The sequence below is a fragment of the Ranitomeya imitator genome, chromosome 4 (genome assembly GCF_032444005.1).
Source record: "Ranitomeya imitator isolate aRanImi1 chromosome 4, aRanImi1.pri, whole genome shotgun sequence".
Taxonomy (NCBI): domain Eukaryota; kingdom Metazoa; phylum Chordata; class Amphibia; order Anura; family Dendrobatidae; genus Ranitomeya; species Ranitomeya imitator.
In genome coordinates, this window is record NC_091285.1 from 265982733 (window position 1) to 266006328 (window position 23596).

Consider the following 23596-nt stretch of genomic DNA (forward strand, 5'->3'; position numbering starts at 1 on the left):
ACTACAAAGGTCCAACAGCTACAATTTCTTTCTCCTGCAAGAAGTTAACTGAAAGTTTTTTGGAGTTGTTAACACAGATATGGCATCCACCGAGTGTTGTCCTGTCGCATCTCCTTTAAATTATTTCCAATAAGATGTTAAACTATTAATTTAATAAAATCAATAATTAAAAAAATAATTGAGTAAGTCAAAAGCACATTGCAAATAAACATTAATTACAAATCAAGAAGCATGGCGCGTCCGAGGGTGAGTAGATACCGAATAAGAATATAATCACCCTCGGACGCGCAATGCTTATTTACAACAGCCTTCCTTCCTAAGAATCAGCCCTTTCGTGGTGTAGAGAGAGGTTGTGTTACACTCCAAGGTGTTCCCCGGGTTGCCTTTCATGAGCTTCGATCTTCCGGCTCTCGTTTAGTAGTTGGTGGAAACTACGCTGCATTAGGCCTACAAATTTGGTATGGGGTGTAGAGACAGGTTGTGTTACACTCCAAGGTTTTCACCAGGTTGCCTTTCCTGAGCTTCGATCTTCATGCTCTCGTTTAGTAGGTGTCGGAAAGTAGGCTGCATTAGGCCTACAAATTGGGTATGGGGTGGAGAGAGATGGTGTGTTACACTCCAAGGTGTTCCCCAGGTTTCCTTGCCATTGCTTCGGTCTTCCGACTCTCGTTTAGTAGTTGTAGAAAAGTACACAGCATTAGGCCTACAAAATGGGTATGGGGTGGAGAGAGATGGTGTGTTACACTCCAAGGTGTTCCCCAGGTTGCCTTTCCTGAGCTTCGATCTTCATGCTCTCGTTTAGTAGGTGTCGGAAAGTAGGCTGCATTAGGCCTACAAATTGGGTATGGGGTGGAGAGAGATGGTGTGTTACACTCCAAGGTGTTCCCCAGGTTTCCTTGCCATTGCTTCGGTCTTCCGACTCTCGTTTAGTAGTTGTAGAAAAGTACACAGCATTAGGCCTACAAAATGGGTATGGGGTGGAGAGAGATGGTGTGTTACACTCCAAGGTGTTCCCCAGGTTGCCTTTCCTGAGCTTCGATCTTCATGCTCTCGTTTAGTAGGTGTCGGAAAGTAGGCTGCATTAGGCCTAAAAAATGGGGAATGGGGTGGAGAGAGATGGTGTGTTACACTCCAAGGTGTTCCCCAGGTTTCCTTGCCATTGCTTCGGTCTTCCGACTCTCGTTTAGTAGTTGTAGAAAAGTACACTGCATTAGGCCTAAAAAATGGGTATGGGGTGGAGAGAGATGGTGTGTTACACTCCAAGGTGTTCCCCAGGTTGCCTTTCCTGAGCTTCGATCTTCATGCTCTCGTTTAGTAGGTGTCGGAAAGTAGGCTGCATTAGGCCTACAAATTGGGTATGGGGTGGAGAGAGATGGTGTGTTACACTCCAAGGTGTTCCCCAGGTTTCCTTGCCATTGCTTCGGTCTTCCGACTCTCGTTTAGTAGTTGTAGAAAAGTACACAGCATTAGGCCTACAAAATGGGTATGGGGTGGAGAGAGATGGTGTGTTACACTCCAAGGTGTTCCCCAGGTTGCCTTTCCTGAGCTTCTATCTTCAGGCTCTCATTAAATTGTGGTTAAATGGAACAACTGCATTTGGCGTACTAGTTGGTTTGGGGCCTACTATCGGTGTCTGCCACTCCTTGCTGTTCTCCTGGTTTCCTGTCCTGAAATACCATTTTCAGCCTCTCGTTAAGTAGTTGTTAATGTTAGACTGCATTTGGCCTACTAGTTGGGTTGGGGCCTACTATCGGTGTCTGCCACTCCTTGCTGTTCTCCTCCACTGAACAAAGCTGTGCCGCCTGTTTACTACGGTTGCCAATTTTGAACTGCATTTCGACTACTTACTGATTTGGCCCTACTCTCTGTGTCAGCCTCTCATTCCAGTTGTCCTCCACTGCAATGCCCCCTGGTTATTCCTGTGTTACCAATTTTGAACTGCATTTAGCCCACTTTCTTCTTTGGGCCTATATCTGTGTTTCCACTTCATCGTGCCCATTGCCCAGCCAGTGATAGATGAGTCTGCTGGTACATTGACCCATAACGCAACATTCCCCGTGCACGCTACACAACAACATTGTGACCCTGCTGAAAGTCAGGTTGCTCTTCCCGCATACCATACCACCTTACACGGGGACAAAGAGGAAGGTGCAGATGAAAGTGCAGGTTCCTTCATCAGGTGGGGGGAGGAATACTAGTTGGCGACGTCACTGGCACAGGGCCTCTCATAGTACGCAAAAGTGTTGCTGCCGGTGGGAGGCGCCCCCGCCGTGCAAACACACCGCTGTACTTTGAGGGGCCCTGTGCCAGTGCCAATGCCAACGAGTGGGCCCCCCCTGCTTGCTCAGGTTCACAGCACTTGCAAAGTTGAAATACTTACCTCTCCCTGCTCCACTGCCGTGACGTGGTCCAGATTTCCTGGGCCCACTAATTACTTGAACCAGCCCTACCCCCCACAACTTTAGCCAAATGACCCCCAATTTCAAATGCCTTCCAATTATTATAAGGTAAATTACGCTTGACAAGCTTCATTAAGAAGAATGGATGGTTTTGACATTAAAATGGGCACTCTAGGTGTTTTCCTGGCCCCCACTCACTGCCGACTATGCTGCCCCATTGACTTGCATTGGGTTTCGTGTTTCGGTCGATCCCGACTTTACGTCATAATCGGCCGATTTCACTCGACCCGACTTTGGACATAGTCGGGTTTCGCAAAACCCGGCTCGACTCTAAAAAGGTCAAGGTCGCTCAACTCTAGTGGTGACCATGGCGGCAATTTTGAAGTTGGCCACTTTGGATCCAACTTTATTTTTTTCAATGGAAAGAGGGTCATGTGACACATCAAATTTATTGAGAATTTCTCAAGAAAAACAATTGTGTGCTTGGTTGTTAAGTAACTTTTTCCTTTCATGAGTTATTTACAAGTTTCTCTTTGTTTACAGCCATTGACATGTCGCAAAGGTTAACACATGAGGAGCAAATTGAAATTGTGTTGATGTCTGGTGAATGCAGTACCCAGGTCATTACAGCAGATTTCAATGCAAGACACCCTATGAGACATCCCATCTCCCATGCTACAGTTAGAAAACTGTTTGCCAAATTTCATGAAACAGGTTCAGTGTTGGATTTGCCACAATATGGATGCAAGAAAACTGTCCCTAATGAAGAAACATCAGTGGCTGAAGATGCACTGAAGATGGCACGTTCCCAGAAGATGGCATGTTCCCTGAATTTTTCCAGCAAGATGGTGCACCACCACATTATCGGTTTCAGGTCCAAGCATTCCTACATGAAGTTTCCTGGAAAGTAGATTGGTAGTCGTGGGCCAGTTGAATGGCCACCAAAGTCTCCCGATCTGACCCCCTTAGACTTTTATCTTTGGGGTCATCTGAAGGCAATTGTCTACGCTGTGAAGATACGAGATGTGCAGCATCAGAAACAATGGATACTGGAAGCCTGTGCTAACATTTCTTCTGCGGTGTTGCTATCAGTATGTAAAGAGTGGGAGAAGAGGGTTGCATTGACAATCCAACACAATGAGCAGCACTTTGAACACAATTTATAATTGGTCATGAACTTGTAAATAACACATAAAAGAATAAAGTTACATTAAAACAAGGCACACCATTGTTTTTCTTGTGAAATTCTCAATAAGGTGTTGTTTTCAGATGAAAGTAAAGTTTGCATTTCACTTGGAAATCAAGGTCCCAGAGTCTGGAGAAAGAGTAGAGAGGCACACTATCCAAGCTGCTTGAGGTCTAGTGTGAAACTTCCACAATCATTGATGGTTTGGGGAGCCATGTTATCTGCTGGTTTAGATCCACTGTGTTTTATCAAGACCAAAGTCAGCGCAGCCATCTACCAGAAAATTTTAGAGCACTTCCTGCTTCTCTTTGCCCACAAGCTTTTTGGAGATGAAAATTTAATTCTCCAACAGGACATGGAACCTGTCCACACTGCCAAAAGAACCAATACCTAGCTTAAAAACAACAGTATCACTGTGCTTGATTGGCCAGCAAACTCGACAGACATTAACCCCATAGACAATCTATGGGGTATTGTCAGGAGAAGGATGCCAGACACTAGACCCAACAATGCAGATGAGCTGAAGGCATCTATCAAAGCAACCTGAGCTTCCATAACATCTCAGCAGTGACACAAGCTGATCGCCTTCATGCCACGCCACATTGATGCAGTAATTGATGCAAAAGGAGCCCTGGCCAAGTATTGAGTGCATTTACTGAACATAAATTTCAGTAAGCCAACATTTCAGATTTTAAAATAATTTTTCAAGCTGGTGTTATAAAGTATTCTAATTTACTGAGATAGAGGGAGTCATTATGCAGTTTGCAAGACTATATGGAGGCCATTATACTATTTGGATGGCTATGTGTAGGTCATTAGACTGTTTGGAGGGCTATGTGGGGGTCATCATACTATTTTAGGGTCACTGTGGGGGTATTATACTTTACAGTGTAATGTAGGTCATCAAACTTTGCATATGAAAGGTCCTGTGTACGAATTCACTGGGGGGTATCTTGCTGTGTTTGGGGGCACTTTTGCTAGTATCATACTTTTTGGGTGCAATGCAAGGGGTATCTTAGTCCATTGGAACACAAAGGGCTTCAAAAGGAGGGAAATTACTTTGTAAGGACTGCAAACTAGTGAGCTATGGTCTTCTGTGACCCCATTGTATATATTTTTTTCTTTTATTTTTGGGGGAACCCATTTGAGATTTCTGCTATGGGAAGCTATTTGCAGCCTTATGTTGAATGGAGCACTGGTCAAGGATGCACACTCTTGCTCTATTCTAACAAGGATAAATTTGTCACATTCTACCAATTGATACGTTTCCAATCACTTAGACCCCACTGATACAGGCCAAAGAGGATGAACGTGACATGATTAGACATATAGAAGAGGCACAAAGGACCGGCCGGTGGGCTGAGGAGCAGTGACACATTTAAGCAGTGAGATTATTATTTTTTCTATGTTTTTTTTTAATTCTACGTTTATTAAGTTCAATGCTCTGGGGAAATTCCAGTGTACATTAAGGAACATTCCATGCGTATCAAATAACTTCGATGTGAATTAGATATCCCTTTTTAATTCACCCAATTTGTCAAATATAAAATTTGGCAGAACTGTTAGAACAAGGGGAATTTTCAAATATTGCGGGATCATTGCTTCCTTAGAGATGAAATTTGGATACTGATCTTCTTCCAAGCACAGACTGTGACATTTTTGGAATGTTACTAGATTCATAGTGCCGAAGCCAATGGCATTAATAATCAAACACTATCTGTGTAAATGGAGCCAGGTATTACACTGAAATGATTTTCACTTGCTTGATCCCTTCGACTCACAGATCTTTACCTATGTACAGACATAGTGAGAATCCTGTAAAACAACTAGAGTGGAGAAGGGAGAATCTAGCTGGGTACTAGTTAGCCAAGACACAAAGCAAAGTATGTTTTCTCTGAAATGCTCATGAATTTCAGACTAAATGTACCTGGCTGCAATAGTGCAGCCATGCTGATTAATGCTACCCGTGTTTTGTGCAGTATGAATCAAATGATAGGTTTTATTTAAATAGCTTAAATTTTGTAAAATACACTTATTCGTAGAATTATTGAATGTGGTATTATTACTGGATTATAGAACATAGCACTTATGAAAGTTTTTAAAGCAGAGTTTCTTGTGTTAACCCCTTAGCGACCGCCGATACGCCTTTTAACGGCGGCCGCTAAGGGTACTTAAACCACAGCGCCGTTAATTAACGGCGCTGTGGAAAAAGTCCATAGCGCCCCCCAGAGGCCGATTTTCTCTGGGGTCTCGGCTGCCGAGGGTAGCCGAGACCCCAGAGAACATGATTCGGGGTTTTTTTAACCCACCCCGCATTTGCGATCGCCGGTAATTAACCGTTTACCGGCGATCGCAAAAAAAAAAAAAAAAAAAAGCGATCTCTTTTTAATTTCTCTGTCCTCCGATGTGATCGCACATCGGAGGACAGAGAAAAGGGGTCCCAGGTGGCCCCCCAATACTCACCTAGCTCCCCCGATGCTCCTCGTGTCTCCCGGTGGGCGCCGCCATCTTCAAAATGGCGGGCGCATGCGCAGTGCGCCCGCCGGCCGGCACCGGGAGAATCTTTGGGGTCTCGGCTGCCGGGGGTAGCCGAGACCCCAAAGAGCATGATTGGGGTCGGTATTACCGACCCCTGTTTTGCGATCGCCGGTAATTAACTGTTTACCGGCGACCGCAAAAAAAAAAAAGTAAAGTGTAATTCTCTGTCCTCTGATGTGATCGCACATCAGAGGACAGAGAAATAGGGGGATTCGGGGACCCTAGCATACTCACCTAGGTCCCTGGATCCTCTTGCTGCTCCTCCTGGCCGCCGGCAGCAGAACATGGCGGACGCATGCCCAGTGCACCCGCCATCTGTCTCCATCTGCCGGCCGGCAGGAGAACAGCAGTTGGGGCTAAAATTAGGGTTAGGGGTAGGGGTAGGGTTAGGGGTAGGGTTAGGGGTAGGGTTAGGGGTAGGGTTAGGGTTAGGGGTAGGGTTAGGGGTAGGGTTAGGGTTAGGGGTAGGGTTAGGGGTAGGGTTAGGGGTAGGGTTAGGGTTAGGGTTAGGGGTAGGGTTAGGGCTAGGGTTAGGGTTAGGGGTAGGGGTAGGGTTAGGGGTAGGGTTAGGGGTAGGGTTAGGGTTAGGGGTAGGGTTAGGGTTAGGGCTAGGGTTAGGGCTAGGGTTGGGGCTAAATTTAGGGTTAGGGTTGGGGCTAAATTTAGGGTTAGGGTTGGGGCTAAACTTAGGGTTAGGCTTCTTTCACACTTACGTCGGTACGGGGCCGTCGCAATGCGTCGGCCCGACATACCGTTGCACGTTGTGAAAATTGTGCACAACGTGGGCAGCAGCTGTAGTTTTTCAAAACATCCGCTGCCCAATCTATGTCCTGGGGAGGAGGGGGCGGAGTTACGGCCACGCATGAGCGGTCAGAAATGGCGGATGCGACGTACAAAAAAACGTTTCATTGAACGTATTTTTGTGCCGACGCTCTGCCAAAACACAACTGATCCAGTGCACGACGGACGCGACGTGTGGCCATCCGTCATGATCCGACGGCAATACAAGTCTATGGGCAAAAAACGCATCCTGCGGGCACATTTGCAGGATCCGTTTCTTGTCCAAAACGACGGATTGCGACGGAATGCCAAACGACGCAAGTGTGAAAGTAGCCCTAGGGCTAGGGTTAGGGTTGGGGCTAAAGTTAGGGCTAGGGTTGGGGCTAAAGTTAGGGTTAGAGCTGGGATTAGGGTTAGGGTTTGGATTAGGGTTGGTATTAGTGTTAGGGTTGGCATTAGGGTTACGCTTGGGATTAGGGCTAGGTTTGGGATTAGGGTTAATGTTAGGGTTGTGATTAGCGGTGTATTGGGATTAGGGTTAGGTTTGAGGTTAGGGTTGAGATTAGGATTAGGGGTGTGTTGGATTTAGGGTTTTGATTAGGGTTATGGTTAGGGTTGACATTAGGGTTGTTTTGGGGTAAGGGTTGTGATTATGGTTAGGGTTAGTGATTAGGATTATGGATGAGGTTGGGATTAGGGTTAGGGGTGTGTTGGGGTTAGGGTTGGAGCTAGAATTGGGGGGTTTCCACTGTTTAGGTACATCAGGGGGTCTCCAAACACGACAGCCAATTTTGCGCTCAAAAAGTCAAATGGTGCTCCCTCCCTTCTGAGCTCTGCCGTGCGCCCAAACAGTGGGTTACCCCCACATATGGGGCATCAGCGTACTCGGGATAAATTGGACAACAACTTCTGGGGTCCAATTTCTCTTGTTACCCTTGTGAAAATAAAAACTTGGGGGCTACAAAATCTTTTTGTGAAAAAAAAAATATTTTTTATTTTCACGACTCTGCATTCTAAACTTCTGTGAAGCACTTGGGTATTCAAAGTTCTCACCACACATCTAGATAAGTTCCTTGGGGGGTCTAGTTTCCAAAATGGGGTCACTTGTGGGGGGGTACTACAGTTTAGGTACATCAGGGGCTCTGCAATCGCAACATAATGCTCACAGACCATTCTATCAAAGTCTGCATTCCAAAAAGGCGATCCTTCCCTTCCGAGCTCTGCCGTGCGCCCAAACAGTGGTTTACCCCCACATATGGCGCATCAGCGTACTCGGGATAAATTGGACAACAACTATTGCAGTCCAATTTCTCCTGTTACCCTTGTGAAAATAAAAACTTGGGGGCTACAATATCTTTTTTGTGGAAAAAAAATATTTTTTATTTTCACGACTCTGCATTCTAAACTTCTGTGAAGCACTTGGGCATTCAAAGTTCTCACCACACATCTAGATAAGTTCCTTGTGGAGTCTAGTTTCCAAAATGGGGTCACTTGTGGAGGGTTTCTACTGGTTAGGTACATCAGGGGCTCTGCAAACGCAACATAATACCCGCAGACCATTCTATCAAAGTCTGCATTCCAAAACGGCACTCCTTCCTTCCGAGCTCTGCCGTGCGCCCAAACAGTGGTTTACCCCCACATATGGGGTACCAGCATACTCAGGACAAATTGGACAACAACTTTTGGGGTCCAATTTCTCTTGTTACCCTTGTGAAAATAAAAATTTGGTGGCTAAAAAATCTTTTTTGTGGAAAAAAAAAATATTTTTTATTTTCACGGCTCTGCATTCTAAACTTCTGTGAAGCACTTGGGCATTCAAGGTTCTCACCACACATCTAGATAAGTTCCATGGGGGGTCTAGTTTCCAAAATGGGGTCATTTGTGGGGGATTTCTACTGTTTAGGCACATCAGGGGCTCTCCAAACGCGACATGGCGTCCGATCTCAATTCCAGCCAATTCTACATTGAAAAAGTAAAACGGCACTCTTTCTCTTCCAAGCTCTGCGGTGCACCCAAACAGTGGTTTACCCCCACATATTGGGTATCGACGTACTCAGGAGAAATTGCACAACAACTTTCGTGATCTAATTTCTCCTGTTACCCTTGTGAAAATAAAAATTTGTGGGCAAAAAAATCATTTTTGTAGAAAAAATGCAATTTTTTTTTTCACGGCTCTACGTTATAAACTTCTGTGAAGCACATGGGGGTTCAAAGTGCTCGCCACACATCTAGATAAGTTCCTTAAGGGGTCTAGTTTCCAAAATGGTGTCACTTGTGGGGGGTTTCCACTGTTTAGGCACATCAGGGGCTCTCCAAACGCGACATGGCGTCCAATCTCAATTCCAGCCAATTCAACATTGAAAAAGTAAAACGGCGCTCCTTCACTTCCAAGCTCTGCGGTGCGCCCAAACAGTGGTTTACCCTCACATATGGGGTATCGACGTATTCAGGAGAAATCGCACAACAACTTTTGTGGTCTAATTTCTCCTGTTACCCTTGTGAAAATAAGAATTTGTGGGCGAAAAGATCATTTTTGTGTAAACAAAAGCGATTTTTTATTTTCACGGCTCTACGTTATAAACTTCTGTGAAGCACTTGGGGGTTCAAAGTGCTCACCACACATCTAGATAAGTTCCTTAAGGGGTCTAGTTTCCAAAATGGTGTCACTTGTGGGGAGTTTCCACTGTTTAGGTACATCAGGGGCTCTCTAAATGTGACATGGTGTCCGATCTCAATTCCAGCCAATTCTGCATTGAAAAAGTCAAACGGCGCTCCTTCACTTCTAAGTTCTGCGGTGCACCCTAACAGTGGTTTACCCCCACATATGGGGTATTGGCGTATTCAGGAGAAATTGCATAACAAAATTTATGGTTACATTTCTGTTTTTACACTTGTGAAAATAAAAAAAATGGTTCTGAATTAAGATGTTTGCAAAAAAAAGTTAAATGTTCATTTTTTCCTTCCATATTGTTTCAGTTCCTGTGAAGCACGTAAAGGGTTAATAAACTTCTTGAATGTGGTTTTGAGAACCTTGAGGGGTGTAGTTTTTAGAATGGTGTCACACGTCATTATTTTCTATCATATAGACCCCTCAAAATGACTTCAAATGTGATGTGGTCCCTAAAAAAAAATGGTGTTGTAAAAATGAGAAATTGCTGGTCAACTTTTAACCCTTATAACTCCCTAACAAAAAAAAATTTGTTTCCAAAATTGTGCTGATGTAAAGTAGACATGTGGGAAATGTTATTTATTAACTATTTTTCATGACATATCTCTCTGATTTAAGGGCATAAAAATACAAAGTTTGAAAATTGCAAAATTTTAAAAATTTTCGCCATATTTCCGTTTTTTTCATAAATAATCGCAAGTAATATCGAAGAAATGTTACCACTATCATGAAGTACAATATGTCATGAAAAAACAATCTCAGAATCAGCGGGATCCGTTGAAGCGTTCCAGAGTTATAACCTCATAAAGTGACAGTGGTCAGAATTGCAAAAATTGGCCTGGTCATTAAGTACCAAATTGGCTCTGTCACTAAGGGGTTAAAGGTGTGATATTTGACAATAAACACTATTACTAAGCTTAAATATAAAATTAATAAAACAGGGTTTGCATTAATAACTGAAAGTAAAATTTGTTACACATATTCTCAGTCAGGTAAGCACACAAGTAGTTTATCTTTATCCCAAACGAATAAAATGACTTCTGGAAATTATATTTAGGTTTTGAAATTGAAATGAGATTTTTCTGTCTATCATTCGGTGCAATGATAAACTTCAGTTTAATTTGATTAGCATCAATTCCAAAAGAAATGGTATTTTCACCTTAAGCTTCTCTATTATTGCAAAAATCCATATTTAGCCTCCAACTAGCTGAAGATTCATTGCTTAGTCCTGAATCAGCATGTTAGCTCAGAAATAAAAAAAATCACTTCAGTTCATAAAAAGTCAAGATATTCCACAGTTCAACTTTCTGGTTTTATGTCTCTTTCTCAAAAGCACAGCCTTGGTATTGAGCAGAATAAAAAAAAGTTCTATATGCTTGTTAGATCATTTCTGAAATAGTACAATAAATGAATACCATTATAACAACTAAAATATTCATGAGCTGAATGAAACATTGAGAATCTAAGCAATAGGAGAATGTCCTTAACTCTATTAAATGACATGGCGTGAAAAGAAACAATGGGGGAAATGGATATAGAAGGTAAACCAAAAAGAGTATATATAGAAACTATGGGGGGTCACAGAGTAACAGCAATGAAATCAGAAAAATCCTAGCTGAAATTCAAATTGATTATTAATTATTCATTTTAATAGGAAGCACACCTATTGTATATATGATCAACCTAGCTCCATGGCTAAAAAAATTAAAAAATTTGCTCAAGACACAGAAAGAGGAATTATCAACCACGTATAGGGCTAAATATATCTTATAGGGAAAGAAAGAGCCTGCAGTTACACTAAAAATGTGTCCCTACCTGTCCACGGAGGCTGGCATCCTGGAATTTATGACAATGGTGCCCCACTCCTTGAAGATTGTGCCCTGAGCTGTTCCAAAATGTAGAATTAAATGTAATAGTCTATTGTCAAGATGGGACAATTGCCAAGAATTATATACCATCAATTAGGACATATTACTGCCCAATTTTTGATTGATTTCATCAGCTGTGCCCCACTAATAGATCTGTCTACTTGAGGAACTTCCTGGATTGTATGAGAAACATGTTGGGAAGGTTTATTAATATGGACCAATATGGGACATTATATCAGATAAGCATTGAGGTTATATGAACACTATTGGTTTGCATGAGTTACTTGGCAATGATTCTTAACCTTAATACTATTATGTCTGTTTGTTGCATGCTTTATTTAGTGCTATACTGATTGACCTTTTTTTGCCAGAATTTTTGGCAGCGTGTACTAGCATTGGGAATTGTTAATATCTAGTGGTTAATTACGGTAATTCCATATGTCCTCAGGGCACATTCATCAAGAAGCAGAGTCTCAATTGTCATAATGATTGGGGTGCCAACCTTCACGGACAGGTAGGGAAGAATTTTTTGTGTGACTGCAGGACATTTCTTTCCCTGTAATATATATATATATATATATATATATATATATATATATATATATATATGTTAGGACTGGCGGAACGCACCAAGACAGATGGTATAGATGCGTTCGCAGTCCGGGGTCCACCGTGCAGGTGAAAACCTGCTGCTAGCAATTAGCAGACTATATGGCGGTACACTAGAGTATACACGCGTGGGTTAACCTCACCCAGCGTGAAAGAAGCAATCCTGTTAAGGCACAGCACCGCGGTACCGCACCTAAAGCGCGAGCAAGTAGTCAGCGAACTCAACCCCAACTGGGATTGAAGTCCGATTAGACCCTTGCTGGCGCAACACCACAACTGGGTGTGAAATGAAACAGAAGAGCATGCAGTGCCGCACTGACGAATGCCACTAACCACCCAGGCTTGGGTAAGGAAAGCACAGAGGAAGTGCACGGCGCCGTACTGGCGGTCACAGCAACTGGACGCTATAATGTTTGACTAGTGCTGTAGGATAAGTCGGGCGCTAGGTAGCAGCCATACACCTTCTGCGAACAGTCATACTATAGGGTAGGGGTATCCAAGGACGACTTGCACTCACAACATACACACATTAGCAATTGTTTGACAATACTAGCGCATGGCCGTGCGGTCATGCGCAGTTTATATAGCAGCAGCCCAGGAAGTGGCCACAGCACTTTTGCCCTTCTGCTGCAGAGCCTGAGCACATGACCCTCGATCTCCAACGGGAAACCTTACCCTGGGCATGCTCAGTACGTGCAGACAAGGACTTAGTCCCAGAGAAGTCCGCTCGCTGCTGACCAGCACAGACTTTAATAGCAGAGACTGGAGAAGCAGCAGTAACTCTCAGAACAGAGTGAGAATGAGCAAGACGCTGGGACCGACGTCCTTGCTGAGCAGACTCCACTGCGGCTGGACAAGAATGGGAGACCGCAGCGGAGGTGGCTCGAGATTCCCCCTGTGCAGAAGCGGGAACTCGACCCCTAACATATATATATATATCCCTATAAGTGGTTGATAATTCCTCTTTTTGTGTCTTGAGCAACTTTTTAAATTTTTTGGGCCATGTAGTCAGGTTGATCATAAATATACTTGAGGTGTGAATCCTTTAAAATTAATGTTTAGTGGATAATTAGAAATTTAGCGTTTTTTTCTTGGTTGTTGTGGCAAATGTAGACAGCCATTTTTCCAATAACGGAATTTGCAATAATTTTCTAACATATGTGGTATAACCTCAAAAAGGTGCATGGACATTCAATATTAGGCATAATCACTAAACAGTATATTGCCATATACTTGCTGAGTACAAGTAACAGAGATCTGTGGTGAGACCACCCTTTGAATTTAAAACAAAATCAGTTCTTCTGGGAACTCTTACACATAGTTTTTTTAAATAACTCAACATTAACAACAGATCATCTCTGGATGTACACTTGCAGGAATCTTTATTAGGGATGAGTGAACCAGATTGGGAAAGTTTGGGGTCCTTACCGAACACCTCGTGTCTGCTATCAAACCCTGAACATTGACTTTTTGCTCTATGTTTGGTTTCCTGTTTGGGTTTTCCAGGCCAATAAAGCTTGTTCAAAGACTGCAACACATCCAATCAACTTGTTTTTAGACTGTGGGCACTTACGGAGCCATCATAGCCATGATAAGTATTGGCTTGGCTGTGACTGGCCAGTGCAGCGCATGACCCCACTTCTATAAAAGCCGGTTCACAAATGCTGCCGTCACAATACTCTCATTATTGTAGGGATAGGATGTAGCTGGAGTGAGGGACAGACTGTGACTGCACACTGCAAAAAACATGCTTTATGAACTCTGCAACTGGTATCTGTGGGAGTAACTGTGCTACTACTGTGTTAAAATCTGCTGTGTATACTCTGCACCCATATTTGAGGGAGTACTGTCCACTGGTAAAATGTTTGCACCCATATTTGAGGGAGTACTGTCCACTGTTAGAGGGATTTTAAAGAGAAAAAAAAAACTCCAAGTAAATGTGGCGCTAAGCATCTACGGATTTTTTGAATTCATCCACTTTTTTTAAAAAAATTTACAAATATATTTTATTTTTTATTTTGAGAAAATAAATGAATTTTTTAACATTTTTCACTTGAAGTGGATGAATTCAAAAAATCCGTAGGTGCTTAGCGCCACATTTACTTGGAGTTTTTTTTTTTTTCTCTTTGAAATCGCCACCTATGTGGATCTGAAGCAGGATCAACACATAGTTCTCCAAAGTGAGCTGCACACCTTATTGGATTATACAACATACGAAGAAGAGTTGCCTAAAGAATTGATTCCTTGAGAATCTCAACGTGCATTTCTTACCGATAGAAGGTGAGCATAACTACAAATAAAAGAAATGTTTTTAACTTGTTGGTAAAAACGTATTACGCTCAGAGGAAGCGCCGCACTTGTCTCTTTTTTTTTTCCCCTCTTTCCCTAAACGAGGGTATTTCTAAACACTGTTAGAGGGAGTACTGTCCACTGTTAAAATGTTTGCACCCATATTTGAGGGAGTACTGTCCACTGTTAAAATGTTTATGTTATTCATTTATTTCCTATTCTACCATGATTGTATGGTAAAATAACCCCTGTAAGTCATTTTCCTGTCCCTATTTGTTTGCAGGGAAATTGTCCTGTTCTTGTCCCCATTTTTCTTTTACAGCCTCCATCCCATACTCTGAACATCTTACAGCCATTTTATCGAGCTGAAGTTTGGATCCACATTGATTTACATGGAGTTCGGTGTCCGGGGTCAAGTTTGGGTATTGAAATGGACTTTTTAAAATGTCTGTCTGAACCCAGCAAACCCAAACATTCACTAATCTTTATTGCACTTCATAGAATTCAAGAACGACTCATTGATATTGAGGTCAAAGCACTTTGGGGGCCATGTCATCACACATAACACTCCATGTCTTTCTTTATCGTGAACATAATTTTCATTGACATTTTCTAAATCATTGACTGCAGAATAAATTTGCAGTCAATCAGATGCCTCGCTTATAGTATTACATGATGGATAAGGAACTGTATGCATTTCTGAGAATTGGAGACACCAAGAAATGGGCAACCTTGAGAACTGCACTCAGTTTTCAGCCATGGAAGATTAGCTCAGGTGTTGAAAGACACATCTTGTTTTCTTCTCTAATTTGAAATTGGAAGAAATCTACAGTGCCATCAGCTTAGAACTTCAAAGGAATAGAAGGCAGTCACTAGGAAGTGCTGTGAGGGTCACAGTTAAAATTGAAGGCAAAAGGTCCACAGCAGCTCCAGCCGTTAACCTTCTAGGAGGATACAAAATGCAGTAAAGAATAATAATAACGGTCCTAGGAGCGCTGGAAATGAGACCAAAACTTAGGAATTAGAGTGCTGAAAAACGACAACAGGCCCTCTCCATAGATGATGTATAATATTTGGCTATAAAGGGAAGGAGAGTGGTACAATTATGAGTGTCGACAGGCAACAGTGAAGCATGGTGGAGGTTCCTTGCAAGTTTGGGGATGCATTTCCAAAAAGGGAGTTGAAAATTTAGTCAGTAATGTCTTCAATGCTGAGAAATACAGGTAGCTACTTATCCATCATGTAATACCATCAGTGAAACATATGATTAGCTCCAAATTTATTCTGTAGCAGAATAGTGATTTAAAACAAAAGTTCAACTTCACTAAGAATTCTTCACAAAAAAAAGAACAAGGAGTCCTAAAATGTGATGATCTGGCCCCTATAGAGGGCTGAAATCAACAACATCACATCTGTATGGAATTACATGAAAAGACAGGAGGATTTGTACAAGCCTAAATCCACACAAGATTTGTGATTAGTTCATCAAGATGTTCAGAAAAAGCTCCTTACCAAGAACCTTCAAACAATGTGTGCAAGTAAATCTAGAAGAATTGATGCCGTTTCAAAGACAAATGGTGGCCACCCAAATATTGATTTGATTTAGATTTTCTTTTATTCACTCACTTTGAATTTTGTTAACAGTGTTGTGGGCTTTTAGCACACATCCTGTACTGTCCAAAAGTTACCATGGCAAAATTTTCATGGCATGCTCGCATGAGGCATTTTTTTGGCATTCCATAGTAAAAAGAATGTCTATGTTTTTTCACCAAGAAATGACAAAAAATTACTTGTATGAGAGTGCCATGTAAAAAAGCTACAGAGTTTGCAATGTCATCTTTTTATTGATGGGAAATGTGAATGTTCTCTCACATTCAGAGTCATGACAGCTGCAATTTGTTTTATTTTATGATATGCCATGTTAATACATAATTAAGCATTTCATTAATTTGAACTTTTTAAAAAATGAAGAAATACAGGAAAAAAAAATTCTATTGAAAGATGTTTAATGCCATATTCTGCAATCTATGAAACTGTCATAAAAATAAATGTTTTTGTTACCCACATCAACCAACTGCAGCTAAGCTTTATCTTTCAGTAACTTTACAAGAAGAACTTTTACTACCATGTTTTTGTTTTCTTATATTGCACTAATATATAGATAGAGATAACCATAAAATGCCTTTGAAGAGTAATATAATTGAGGATTTTAACAAAATAAAATATTCTCTTAGACAAGACTGCATTCTGTTGCTCACTGTTAGTGGTTCTGTCTTTAATTAAATAAAATAAAATAAAAATTTAATTAATTAATGGATCCTCAAGTACTGTTACAGTGTAAACCCAGTTTGCAAAAAGCTATACAAGACAGAGGAATGTGGTAGTGTCTTGTGTAGATTTTTCCTCATGCTCTATTTGAAAGACTAGAAAGGAAATCTTAAAGGGAACCTGTGATCAGGTATTCCCAATATAAGGTAGGGCCAGCACCCGTAATCTCTCTTTTACAGCATTCTAGTGTGCTTTATATAAGTCTCCGATTTCCTAATCAAGGAACAAAAAATACCTTTTTTATACTCACAGATGACATGATCTGGTCTGATAGGCATCTAAGATCTTGATCCAGTGCCTCCTCTCTTTTTACAATTGCCATCTGTCTTCTCTATTTCATGAAGATGACGTATCCTACATCATCCACACCTTGTCCTCGATCATGCTCCTGCACAAGTGCACTTGTCTCTGCCCTGCCAAGGGCATATTCAAGTATTTGAGCAGGAAAAGCCAAGGAGCGCCAATAACCCTTAGGTAAAGCCAATGCATGCGCACTGTAGTGTTCGGCAGGGCAGAAAGAAGAATGCCTGTGCAGGAGCATGATGGGGGAAACTGTGTGGACGATGTAGGAAGCATCATCCACATGAAACAGGAAAGAAGGATGGCAATTGTAAGAAAGGAAGTGCCAAAACAAGGGCAGGGACACCAGTCGGACCAGACTAAACCATCTGTGAGTATAATAAAAACTCTTTATGCCTTGCAAATGAGGATCATAAATACAGTTTGCTAGAATGCTGTAAAAGAGGACCTAAAGATGCAGGCCCTACTTTATATTGGGAAAACCTGGTGACAAGTTTCCTTTAACCCCTTAGTGACAGAGCCAATTTGGTACTTAATGACCGAGCCAATTTTTGCAATTCTGACCACTGTCAGTTTATGAGGTTATAACTCTGGAACGCTTCAATGGATCCTGCTGATTCTGAGAATGTTTTTTCGTGACTTATTGTACTTCATGATAGTGGTAACATTTCTTCGATATTACCTGCGATTATTTATGAAAAAAATGGAAATATGGCGAAAATTTTTAAAATTTTGCAATTTTCAAACTTTGTATTTTTATGCCCTTAAATCTGAGAGATATGTCATGAAAAATAGTTAATAAATAACATTTCCCACATGTCTACTTTACATCAGCACAATTTTGGAAGCAAATTTTTTTTTGTTAGGGAGTTATAAGGGTTAAAAGTTGACCAGCAATTTCTCATTTTTACAACACAATTTTTTTTAGGGACCACATCACATTTGAAGTCATTTTGAGGGGTCTATATGATAGAAAATAATGAAGTGTGACACCATTCTAAAAACTACACCCCTCAAGGTTCTCAAAACCACATTCAAGAAGTTTATTAACCCTTTACGTGCTTCACAGGAACTGAAACAATGTGGAAGGAAAAAATGAACATTTAACTTTTTTTTGCAAACATCTTAATTCAGAACCATTTTTTTTATTTTCACAAGTGTAAAAACAGAAATATAACCATAAATTTTGTTATGCAATTTCTCCTGAATACGCCAATACCCCATATGTGGGGGTAAACCACTTTTTGGGCACACCGCAGAACTTAGAAGTGAAGGAGCGCCGTTTGACTTTTTCAATGCAGAATTGGCTGGAATTGAGATCGGCCGCCATGTCACGTTTAGAGAGCCCCTGATGTGCCTAAACAGTGGAAACTCCCCACAAGTGACACCATTTTGGAAACTAGACCCCTTAAGGAACTTATCTAGATGTGTGGTGAGCACTTTGCACCCCCAAGTGCTTCACAGAAGTTTATAACGTAGAGCCGTGAAAATAAAAAATCGCTTTTGTTTACACAAAAATGATCTTTTCGCCCACAAACTCTTATTTTCACAAGGGTAACAGTAGAAATTAGACCACAAAAGTTGTGCGATTTCTCCTGAATATGTTGATACCCCATATGTGAGGGTAAACCACTGTTTGGGCGCACCGCAGAGCTTGGAAGTGAAGGAGCGCCGTTTTACTTTTTCAATGTAGAATTGGCTGGAATTGAGATTGGATGCCATGTCGCGTTTGGAGAGCCCCTGATGTGCCTAAACAGTGGAAACCCCCCACAAGTGACCCCATTTTGGAAACTAGACCCCTTAAGGAACTTATCTAGATGTGTGTTGAGCACTTTGAACCCCCATGTGCTTCACAGAAGTTTATAACAGGAGAAATTAGGCCATAAAAGTTGTTGTGCAATTTCTCCTGAGTACGCTGATACCCAATATGTGGGGGTAAACCACTGTTAGGGCGCACCGCAGAGCTTGGAAGAGAAGGAGTGCCGTTTTACTTTTTCAATGTAGAATTGGCTGGAATTGAGATTGGACGCCATGTCGCATTTGGAGAGCCCCTGATGTGCCTAACCAGTGGAAACCCCCCACAAGTGACACCATTTTGGAAACTAGACCCCTTAAGGAACTTATCTAGATGTGTGGTGAGCACTTTGAACCCCCATGTGCTTCACAGAAGTTTATAACAGGAGAAATTAGACCAAAAAAGTTGTTGTGCAATTTCTCCTGAGTACGCTGATACCCAATATGTGGGGGTAAACCACTGTTAGGGCGCACCGCAGAGCTTGGAAGAGAAGGAGTGCCATTTTACTTTTTCAATGTAGAATTGGCTGGAATTGAGATTGGACGCCATGTCGCATTTGGAGAGCCCCTGATGTGCCTAAACAGTGGAATCCCCCCCCAAGTGACACCATTTTGGGAACTAGACCCCTTAAGGAACTTATCTAGATGTGTGGTGAGCACTTTGAACCCCCATGTGCTTCACAGAAGTTTATAACGTAGAGCCATGAAAAAAAAAATCGCATTTTTTCTACAAAAATGATCTTTTTGCCCACATATTTTTATTTTCACAAGGGTAACAGGAGAAATTAGACCACTAAAGTTGTTGTGCAATTTCTGCTGAGTACGTCAATACCCAATATGTGGGGGTAAACCACTGTTTGAGCGCACAGCAGAGCTTGGAAGAGAAGGAGTGCCGTTTTACTTTTTCAATGTAGAATTGGCTGGAATTGAGATCGGACGCCATGTCGCGTTTGGAGAGCCCCTGATGTGCCTAAACAGTAGAAATCCCCCACAAGTGACCCCATTTTGGAAACTAGACCCCCCATGGAACTTATCTAGATGTGTGGTGAGAACTTTGAATGCCCATGTGCTTCACAGAAGTTTATAATGCAGAGTCGTGAAAATAAAAAATATTTTTTTTTCCACAAAAAAGATTTTTTAGCTCCCAAGTTATTATTTTCACAAGGGTAACAAGAGAAATTGGACCACTAAAGTTGTTGTCCAATTTGTCCTGAGTATGCTGGTACCCCAAATGTGGGGGTAAACCACTGTTTGGGTGCACGGCAGAGCTCGGAAGGAAGGAGCGCCGTTTTGGAATGCAGACTTTGATAGAATGGTCTGCGGGCATTATGTTGCGTTTGCAGAGCCCCTGATGTACCTAACCAGTAGAAACCCTCCACAAGTGACCCCATTTTGGAAACTAGACCCCCTAAGGAACTTATCTAGATGTGTGGTGAGAACTTTGAATGCCCAAGTGCTTCACAGAAGTTTAGAATGCAGAGTCGTAAAAATAAAAAATATTTTTTTTCCACAAAAAAGGTATTGTAGCCCCCAAGTTTTTATTTTCACAAGGGTAACAGGAGAAATTGGACTGCAATAGTTGTTGTCCAATTTATTCCGAGTACGCTGATGCGCCATATGTGGAGGTAAACCACTGTTTGGGCGCACGGCAAAGCTCGGAAGGGAAGGAGCACCTTTTTGGAATGCAGACTTTGATAGAATGGTCTGTGGGTATTATGTTGCGATTGCAGAGCCCCTGATGTACCTAAACTGTAGTAACCCCCCACAAGTGACCCCATTTTGGAAACTAGACCCCCCAAGAAACTTATCTAGATGTGTGGTGAGAACTTTCAATGCCCAAGTGCTTCACAGAAGTTTAGTTTGCAGAGTCGTGAATATAAAAAATATTTTTTTTTTCACAAAAAAGATATTGTAGCCCCCAAGTTTTTATTTTCACAAGGGTAACAAGAGAAATTGGACCCCAGATGTTGTTGTCCAATTTATCCCGAGTACGCTGATGCCCCATATGTGGGGGTAACCCACTGTTTGGGCGCACGGCAGAGCTCAGAAGGGAGGGAGCACCATTTGACTTTTTGAGCGCAAAATTGGCTGTCGTGTTTGGAGACCCCCTGATGTACCTAAACAGTGGAAACCCCCCAATTCTAGCTCCAACCCTAACCCCAACACACCCCTAACCCTAATCTCAACCTGATCCATAATCCTAATCACTAACCCTAACCATAATCACAACCCTTACCCCAAAACAACCCTAATGTCAACCCTAACCATAACCCTAATCAAAACCCTAAATCCAACACACCCCTAATCCTAATCTCAACCCTAACCTCAAACCTAACCCTAATCCCAATACACCCCTAATCACAACCCTAACCTTAACCCTAATCCCAATCCTAACCCTAATCCCAAGCATAACCCTAATTCCAACCCTAACCCTAATACCAACCCTAATCCAAACCCTAACCCTAATCCCAGCTTTAACCTTAACTTTAGCCCCAACCCTAGCCCTAACTTTAGCCCCAACCCTAACCCTAGCCCTAAGGCTACTTTCACACTTGCATCGTTTGGCATCCGTCGCAATCTGTCGTTTTGGACAAAAAACGGATCCTGCAAATGTGCCCGCAGGATGCGTTTTTTGCCCAAAGACTTGAATTGCCGACGGATCGTGACAGATGGCCACACGTCACGTCCGTCGTGCACTGGATCAGTTGTGTTTTGGCGGACCGTCAGCACAAAAAAAGTTCAATGAAACGTTTTTTTGTACGTCGCATCCGCCATTTCTGACAGCGCATGCGTGGCCGTAACTCCGCCCTCTCCTCCCCAGGACATAGATTGGGCAGCGGATGCGTTGAAAACCTACAGCCGCTGCCCACGTTGTGCACAATTTTTACAACGTTCGTCGGTATGTCGGGCCGACGCTTGCGATGGCCCCGTACTGACGTAAGTGTGAAAGAAGCCTAACCCTAAATTTAGCCCCAACCCTAACCCTAAATTTAGCCCCAACCCTAACCCTAAATTTAGCCCCAACCCTAGCCCTAACCCTAACCCTAGCCCTAACCCTAGCCCTAACCCTAACCCTAGCCCTAGCCCTAACCCTAACCCTAGCCCTAACCCTAACCATAGCCCTAACCCTAGCCCTAACCCTAGCCCTAACCCTAACCCTAGCCCTAACCCTAGCCCTAACCCTAGCCCTAACCCTAGCCCTAACCCTAACCCTAGCCCTAGCCCTAACCCTAGCCCTAACCCTAGCCCTAACCCTAACCCTAAACCTAGCCCTAGCCCTAACCCTAGCCCTAACCCTAGCCCTAACCCTAGCCCTAATTTTAGCCCCAACTGCTGTTCTCCTGGGTTTTTTTTGCGGTCGCCGGTAAACAGTTAATTACCGGCGATTGCAAAACAGGGGTCGGTAAAACTGACCCCGATCATGCTCTTTGGGGTCTCGGCTACCCCCGGCAGCCGAGACCCCAAAGATTCTCGCGGGGCCGGCCGGCGGGCGCACTGCGCATGCGCCCGCCATTTTGAAGATGGCGGCGCCCACCGGGAGCCACGAGGAGCACCGGGGGAGATTGGTGAGTATTGGGGGCTACCTGGGACCCCTTTTTCTCTGTCCTCCGATGTGCGATCACATCGGAGGACAGAGAAATTAAAAAGAGATCGCGTTTTGTTTTTTTTTGCGATCGCCGGTAAACGGTTAATTACCGGCGATCGCAAATGTTCATGGGGTCTCGGCTACCCCCGGCAGCTGAGACCCCGGAGAAAATCCGACTCTGGGGGGCGCTATTCACTTTTTCCACAGCGTCGTTAGTTAACGGCGCTGTGGTTTAAGTACCCTTAGCGGCCGCCGTTAAAAGGCGTATCAGCGGTCGCTAAGGGGTTAAAGTATTTGGTATTTTTTTAAACTAAACCTTCCAAGGCATTCTTAAAAAAGTGTGTGGTTATGTCTTTATTAAATACTAGATTGTGGCCCGATTCTAACGCATCGGGTATTCTAGAATATGCATGTCCCCGTAGTATATGGACAATGATGATTCCAGAATTTGCGGCAGACTGTGCCTGTCGCTGATTGGTCGAGGCAACCTTATGACATCATCGTCGCCATGCTGTGCCCGTCACTGATTGGTCGAGCCCCGGCGGCCTCGACCAATCAGAGACGCGGGATTTCCAGGACAGACAGACAGAAAAACCCTTAGACAATTATATATATAGATAACATGTCTCGTGTTAATTATGAGAAAAGTGCCAAATTGAGGCTATGAGCAATAACAAACATTTACCTACACAGTATTTCAATGATCAAAATGAATAGTAAATGCCATTTGGAGCCATATGTAACAAATATGCTAATTGAATTTCTTAAGTTTGGCACCCTGGTTCAAGCTATTAAGCCTGAAATAGCTCTAGTATTACCAAGATTAATTGAAATGGGGACTTTGCACCATGTGGTAATGTAAATAGTGTTTTAATTCTGGTTGAATAAGTAATGCACTTGTAAGAAAAAATAATGAAACATGTTATTGCAAAAGGCCACAGGGTCACAAAATGTCAATAAATGGCTTGCAGAGTCAGGAAATGTACAGGCCAATTTAACAGAGAAACATGTCAATATGTATAGTTGTTATTTGCAATTTAATTTGATTGAATATTTATTCTTTTCTTTAGTGCAAATCTTTTGTCACTAGTTAATAGTAAAGAAAAGCTGTTAAATGCACAGTTAAAAAAATTATATAAAATACAGGTCCAAATCAGGTTCATAAAATGGTTTTCCTTATTCCAGTTTGATTACGTGCATTGTACATCCAATTCATCCCAAACTTTTTTATTTTGTTGAGGTAGGGTGATT

At 42.4% G+C, this 23596-nt stretch overlaps 1 protein-coding gene across 1 annotated transcript in view; it reads right to left on the reverse strand.

Moving 5' to 3' along the window:
• TRHDE (thyrotropin releasing hormone degrading enzyme) overlaps positions 1-23596 on the reverse strand; it is a 1712820-nt gene that overhangs the window by 1507665 nt on the left and 181559 nt on the right. The gene's annotated exons all lie outside the window — the stretch shown is intronic.